The 6,748-nt window shown below is 36.4% G+C and overlaps 1 pseudogene; it reads right to left on the bottom strand.

Annotated features, from left to right (window-relative positions):
• Positions 1–3,634: 3,634 nt before the first annotated feature.
• Positions 3,635–5,942, bottom strand: LOC131178283 (rust resistance kinase Lr10-like; annotated as a pseudogene).
• Positions 5,943–6,748: the final 806 nt, after the last annotated feature.

Raw genomic sequence — 6,748 nt, 5'->3', positions numbered from 1 at the left:
TATTTCTGAATAGAGCTGTCAAATCTGAGAGTGGTGGTTTGTTGGTTCTAGTCTTATGGTAGAGGATATTTTAATTCCAATAATGTGCCTTATACTGGAAGAGGTTAGTCTATTGGATCAGTCAAGGTTTGCACATATTATGGCAAACAAAGACAAACTGTTGATACTTGTTATAGGAAACATGGTTTCCCTCCAAGATATAAATTTCGAAACTCTAATGCTGCTACACATGTTGTTATCACTATTGAGAATGTTGAACCAGTTGCTGTTGCTATTTCTAAATCTCTACCATCAGCTCATGTAGACGGTTCTAATGTGAGTTTCACTCCTGAGCAATATCAGAAGCTATTGACTTTAATTCAGGATCACTTTCTCCATCACCTCAATCTCTTTTAGTCAATCATTTGGTTACACAGCACAATGGTAACATTTCTCTTTTAACTACTGCCACTCCTAACTCTTCCACAGGTAATCTCATTGTTCTCTATACTAATGTCAATTCTAACACATGGATACTTGATGCTGGAGCCACTAACCATATATGTTTCACCCTATCTGCTTTTACAACTTATAAAAAAATTAAACCTGTTTCAGTCAATTTACCTAATGGTTCTCATGTTATAGCCACCATTTCTGGAACTGTACAATTTACATCTTATTTTTACTTGTTAGATGTCCTTTATATCCCATCCTTTACTTTCAATTTAATTTCAGTAACCAAACTCTTTTCTTCTTTGAATTGTAGCTTACTATTTCAGCATAATTCTTGTTTCATTTAGGAGTTGAGTACTTGGAGGATGATTGGTTTAGCTGAAATGAAGGAAGGATTTTATGTTTTGGTCAATCCATCATCTCATTCCACTACCTCAATTGCTTCTATCATCACTAATGTTCCTTCTTTTCCTCCTGCTAGCCTATGGCACTATAGACTTGGCCATCCTTCTCATTCAAGAATTTTAGCCTTGGATAAGCTTTGCTCTTCTATTTCTTGTAATGTTGATACACATGTTTGTGACATTTGTCACTATGCAAAGCAAAAGAAACTATCTTTTCCACACAGTGTTTCTTATACTTTTGCTTTATTTCAATTAATTCATGAAGATATCTGGGGTGCTTGTTCTATAACATCAATACATGGTCATAGATTCTTTTTAACCATAGTGGATGATTTTTCAAGGTATACTTGGGTTTTTCTCATGAAAGCTAAATTTGATGTTAGGACCCTTTTACAATCTTTTGTTGTCATGGTTGAAACTCAGTTTAATACCTCAATTAAAGCTATCTGAAGTGGCAATGGCCCTGAGTTTTTCATGACTGATTTCTATGCTTCCAAAGGAATTATTCACCAGACCAGTAGTGTTGAAACCCCTCAACAAAATGGCCTTGTAGAAAGAAAACATCAACACATTCTCAATATAGCAAGAACTTTATTATTTCAATCCCATTTACCAAAATCATTTTGGTGTTATGCTATCACTCATGTTGTTTTTCTTATAAACAGAATTCCCACTTCTCTTCTTCAAGATAAATGTCCTTTTCAAATATTGCATAACAATATTCCAGATTATAATGACCTCAAGGTCTTTGGTTCCCTATGCTTTGCTTCTACATTGTCTTTCATAGATCCAAATTGGATCTTAGAGCAAGGAAGTCCATTTTTCTGGGACATAAGCCTGATACAAAAGGCTATGTGTTAATGGATTTTAACTCCAAAGAAGTTTTTCTTTCTAGAAATGTTCAATTCCATGAAAATATTTTTCCTTTTTCTTTTTCATCTTCTCCTCCTTTTTCTCATTTGCAGCTTACTGACATCTTCTATTGAGTATCCTACACCAGAACTTCATTCTAATATTCGCTCATCTTCTATTCATTCTACTGGTGTAAGACATTCTACTAGACTAAGGAGACCACCTACTTATCTTCAAGACTATCACTGCAATCTTTCCCAATCAGCTACAGTCACCAATTCTTCAGGTCCTAAATATCCACTTTCCCCTGTTATTTCTTATAACCATCTATCTGCTTCACATCATCATTTCACTCTTAGCATTTCCACTAAATCTGAACCCAAAACCTATGCACAAGCTGTCAAAAGTGAACACTGAAGAAAGGCAATGGCCAATGAGATTGCTGCTCTTGAGCAAAATCATACTTGGATTTTTATTGATCTTCCTGCTGGCAAAACTCCCATTGGATGTAAATGGGTATATAAAATTAAATACAAGTCAGATGGCTCAATTGAGAGGTATAAAGCCAGACTTGTGGCTAAGGGGTATACACAGACAGAAGGGGTAGATTATTTTGATACTTTCTCCCCAATAGCTAAGCTTACCACTATTAGGTTACTGCTTGCATTAGCTTCTGTTAATAACTGGCATCTTCACCAATTGGATATCAATAATGCTTTCTTGCATTGGGAGCTTAATGAGGAAGTTTACATGATTCCACCACATGGATTTCAGTCTTTCACACCCACCAAAGTTTGTAAATTGCAGAAATCTCTTTATGGCTTTAAGCAGGCCAGCAGGCAATGGTATTCCAAATTGTCACAGGAACTTGTTAAAGGTGGTTATGTTCAATCTGAGGCAGCTTATTCTCCTTTTGTTAACAAACAAGGGAACTCTTTTACTGTCATTTTAGTATATGTTGATGATGTCATATTGGCAGGGAATGATCTTGTTGAGATTAATAGAATTAAAAGGTTTCTTGATGATTCCTTTAAAATCAAGGATCTTGGTGACTTGAAATTTTTCTTGGGGCTTGAAATTGCAAGATCTCAAAAAGGAATTCCAGTTTGTCAAAGAAAATATGCCTTGGAAATTCTTTCTGACACAGGCTACCTACCTGCTAAACCTACCAAGACTCCAATGGACTCTCATACTAAACTTAACAGTGACATAGGAGATCCTTTACAAGATCCGGCTTCTTACAGAAGGTTGGTAGGAAGGTTGCTTTATCTTACTACCACTAGGCCAAACATTAGCTTTGCTATTCAACAACTCAGTCAATTTTTATCTAAGCCTACCTCAGTTCACCTTCAAGCTTTACACAGGGTGCTGAGGTACATTAAGAGTTGTCCTGGCAAAGGGTTATTTTTCCCATCCAATTCTTCTTTGCACTTAAAAGCTTTCAGTGACTTCGATTGGGCTAGTTGTATGGATAACAGGAGGTCGGTTACGGGTTTTGCTGTTTATCTTGGTGATTCTCTCATCAGCTGGAAGTCTAAAAAGCAAAGCACTGTCTCTAAGTCATCTTCAGAGGCAAAATATAGAGCCCTTGCTGCAACAACTTGTGAGATTTAGTGGCTTGCTTACTTGTTCAATGACCTTTCTATTGCCCATCAGTTGCCTGCTGTCATCTACTGTGATAGCCAATCTGCCCCCCACATTGCAGCAAATCCTACATTTCATGAGAGAGCCGAGCATATAGAGCTTGATTGTCATGTTGCAAGGGAAAAGGTTCTCTCTGGACTTTTACATCTGCTCCCAGTAGCTTCTTCTGCTCAGCTTGTGGACATCTATACTAAAGCTCTTCTAGTTTCTTCTTTTCAATCTATGGTTCTCAAGCTGGGAATGCTTAACATACATTCTCCCGCTTGGGAGGGGGTCCTACCAGAGAATTAATGAAGTTAGTTTATTTATACTGTGATAGGAAGTAGTTAGATATAACTAATTTCTATTATTTTCCCACCCTTCTCTTCAAGTGTATATAAAACACTTCTCTACTTAAATTCAATGCTAGTTGCAATTTCGTTCCTGGTTCATTCTGTAATACTTTGCATCAATTTCAAACCTTTGATCCTCTCCTCCTTCTAAAAGATTGTGAATCCAGTCTGAGAAGTATATTTGATGATCATTTGTTCTTTCTTTAACATCAGCAATAGTCTTCCTTCCTCCAACCATTTCTAACACCAACATTCCAAAACTATAAACATCATACTTGTACGAAACATTCCCATACTTCCTTGAGAAGACGTTAGGAGTGATGTAGCCAATGGTTACTCTAGCTGTTGTCATGGATACTGCTCTTTGATCTTTAGAACACAACTTTGCCAGGCCAAAATCAGAGATCTCGGGATTGAAGTTGTTGTCGAGTAGGATATTACATGGTTTTATGTCAAAATGTAGGATTCTTTGATTGCATGCTTGGTGGAAATATTAAATCCCTTTGGCTATGCCAAGAGCAATATCTTGCAGCCTTTTCCAGCCAAGAAAATGGTTCTTGTCATCTGGTGATGATATAAATTTCTCTAGGGAGTCATTAGGTAAGTACTCGTAAACTAGAGCTCGTCTGAATCCATCAGCACAAAAACCAATCAAGCGAACCACATTTAATAAAAAATCCAACAACATTGACATGGTGAATTTTTCCTATGGTTCCCACTTCATTCACAAATTCCTCTCCATTTGCTTTGGAATTGTTGAGGACCTTAACAGCTACCAGAATTTCATCTGAAAGCTTTCCTTTGAACACTGTTCCGTAAGCTCCTTGGCCTAATTCTTCCTTGAATTGATTTGTGATCCTCTTTATATCAGCATGGGAATATCTTGCAGGCTTAAAAGCTTTGTAATCGTCCAGAAAATTTTCAATCTTGGATTGATATTCTTTTTCAATTCTATTGAAGCTGTAGATGCGGTAAAAAACAATTCCCACTACCAATAGAAGAATCAAAACCAGGACTGTACCTGCAGAATGAAGATGGAACATTCCAAGTCAAGAACACGAACACCCATTTCCAAAATAAGCAGAGAACTAAGATTGAAGTTGACAACTAACCGGGGGCCACAAACTTCAGGGATGACCCTGCAAAATATTCATATTAATAGGATAGATTCTCACTTTCTTTATATTTATAAACTGACAGATATATTTACAGGCAGATTAGACTTTGTATATATTTTTCCTGACCATAAGCTATAAGCCCTGGATGCCTTGTTGCTTGTGTCATATAATCAACATTTGTCTTAAATTCTAATAGGAATTTCGGCATGCAACTGCTATGAAGAAGAATTCAACCCAGATCTCTAGGAACTGTTACTAATCAAATGATTAAATATTTCCACATCTTATGGTATGCAGACCACAATATTCAAATTATAATAGTATAATTGAACAAATGGAAGAAATCGTGGAACAGATACGTACATTTAATATGCCTGAGCTTGCCATAACATTCAGTTTCAGCTTCAGTGCTGTTAGCTTTCAATCTGCAAAATTTGCCGTGTGCTGCACAAGATCCACAACTTGGATCGAACCAGTTCAAATGAAGAACGTTACCTCCATCAATCATGTCTTTTGGAAATGGTGAAACGTCATGCATCTTGGTAAAATACAAAAGGTTAAAGTCGTCCGTGGAAACTTGTGAATGAAATACATAAACTTGGTATCCAGGAGCATTGAGACAAGGCATCTGATACTGATAGGATGGATTTCTTCTTCATGAACAGTTGAACAAGAAGTAATTGTTGAAGTCCATGCCCAAAACTGGAAGGAAGAAGCAGATAAGTTCATGTTGGAAAGCTGTCTTGGAAGGCAATCTCGTGGATCACTTGCATAAATAACTTGAGAAACATAATCAATCTTTTTGACCAAGAGTTTCGTTGAATTTGGGAGCTCCAGCACTGTATCCTGCCTCTCCGAGCAAGATAGATCAAACCCAGTCTCAGGGTAGCCACAGTGGTCAGGTCGCTGGCCTTTGATTTGGAAAGGAAATCGGACTGCCGGACCATGACTTCCACATTTAGATTCTTTGCACTCATCCATGTTATAGCCTAATCCAGGGTCTAAGGACCAGAAAGAAATAGAAGAGACATAATTTGGTCATCATGCCTCAAGTATATTTTTGTATGATTTTCTCAAGGACGAAAGAGGTCAGATCAATCTCATGCCTCAAGGAGCTTACACTGTGATTGAACTACATAAATAACAAACGAACCAGATGAAAACTGGGGTTGGAATGATGACATTGACATCTATGTTCTGAAATTCTCATTAGACCAAATATAAATTAATATATAAAGCAAATTTGGGGAGTGCCTGTTTGTCCTTTGTGAAAATTTCAATGTAAGTAATTGGTTACATTATACAAATATCAAAATCTTGTCCATATCTATTTGTTTCTATTATTAGTCTGGGTCATTATTGAAGGTCTGATATCTGGAAGCATTTCTAGTACCTGCAAAAAACATTGAATTGATCCTTTACAGGATAAGCTGCATCAATAATGAAGAAGTGATATTTCCTGATGATGTTTATATGAAAAATCAGTATTCTCTTTCCTATGTTCACAGGAATGGTCCTTGAAGAAAAGGGTGGAGAGCGGAGAGAGAATATAAGAGAAGAAGATTGGATTGAAAAGGCTTGATTATTCCCTCAAGCTGATGGAATATATATATACAAATAGATTACAACATGAATGGAAGTAATATCATTCTCCTAAAGTTACTCCTAATTTTACTGCACAATTAGGATCTTTATTACATTCATTCACATTTGTGGGATTCTCACATGTTTAATTTTCCTAAAGTGCACTGAGAAGTATTTGTCAGTACTAAGTGCCTTAATTCTCTTGTCACACTGATTTTCCACCCATGCTTTGAACTTCTGAAATACTTTCATAAAAAAAAAAAGTTCTGAAACATTTCAAAGACATCAAATTTTTGCTTCATAAAAAACAAACAAGACACCTTAGAGAAGTCATCAATAAATAGTATAAAATATATACTTCCATTCAGTGGTGAAGTCCCCA

This window comes from Hevea brasiliensis, chromosome 1 (assembly GCF_030052815.1).
Source record: "Hevea brasiliensis isolate MT/VB/25A 57/8 chromosome 1, ASM3005281v1, whole genome shotgun sequence".
Lineage (NCBI taxonomy): Eukaryota > Viridiplantae > Streptophyta > Magnoliopsida > Malpighiales > Euphorbiaceae > Hevea > Hevea brasiliensis.
The sequence above is the reverse complement of the archived record's forward strand: the minus strand, read 5'-3'. Positions and strand labels throughout refer to the sequence as shown.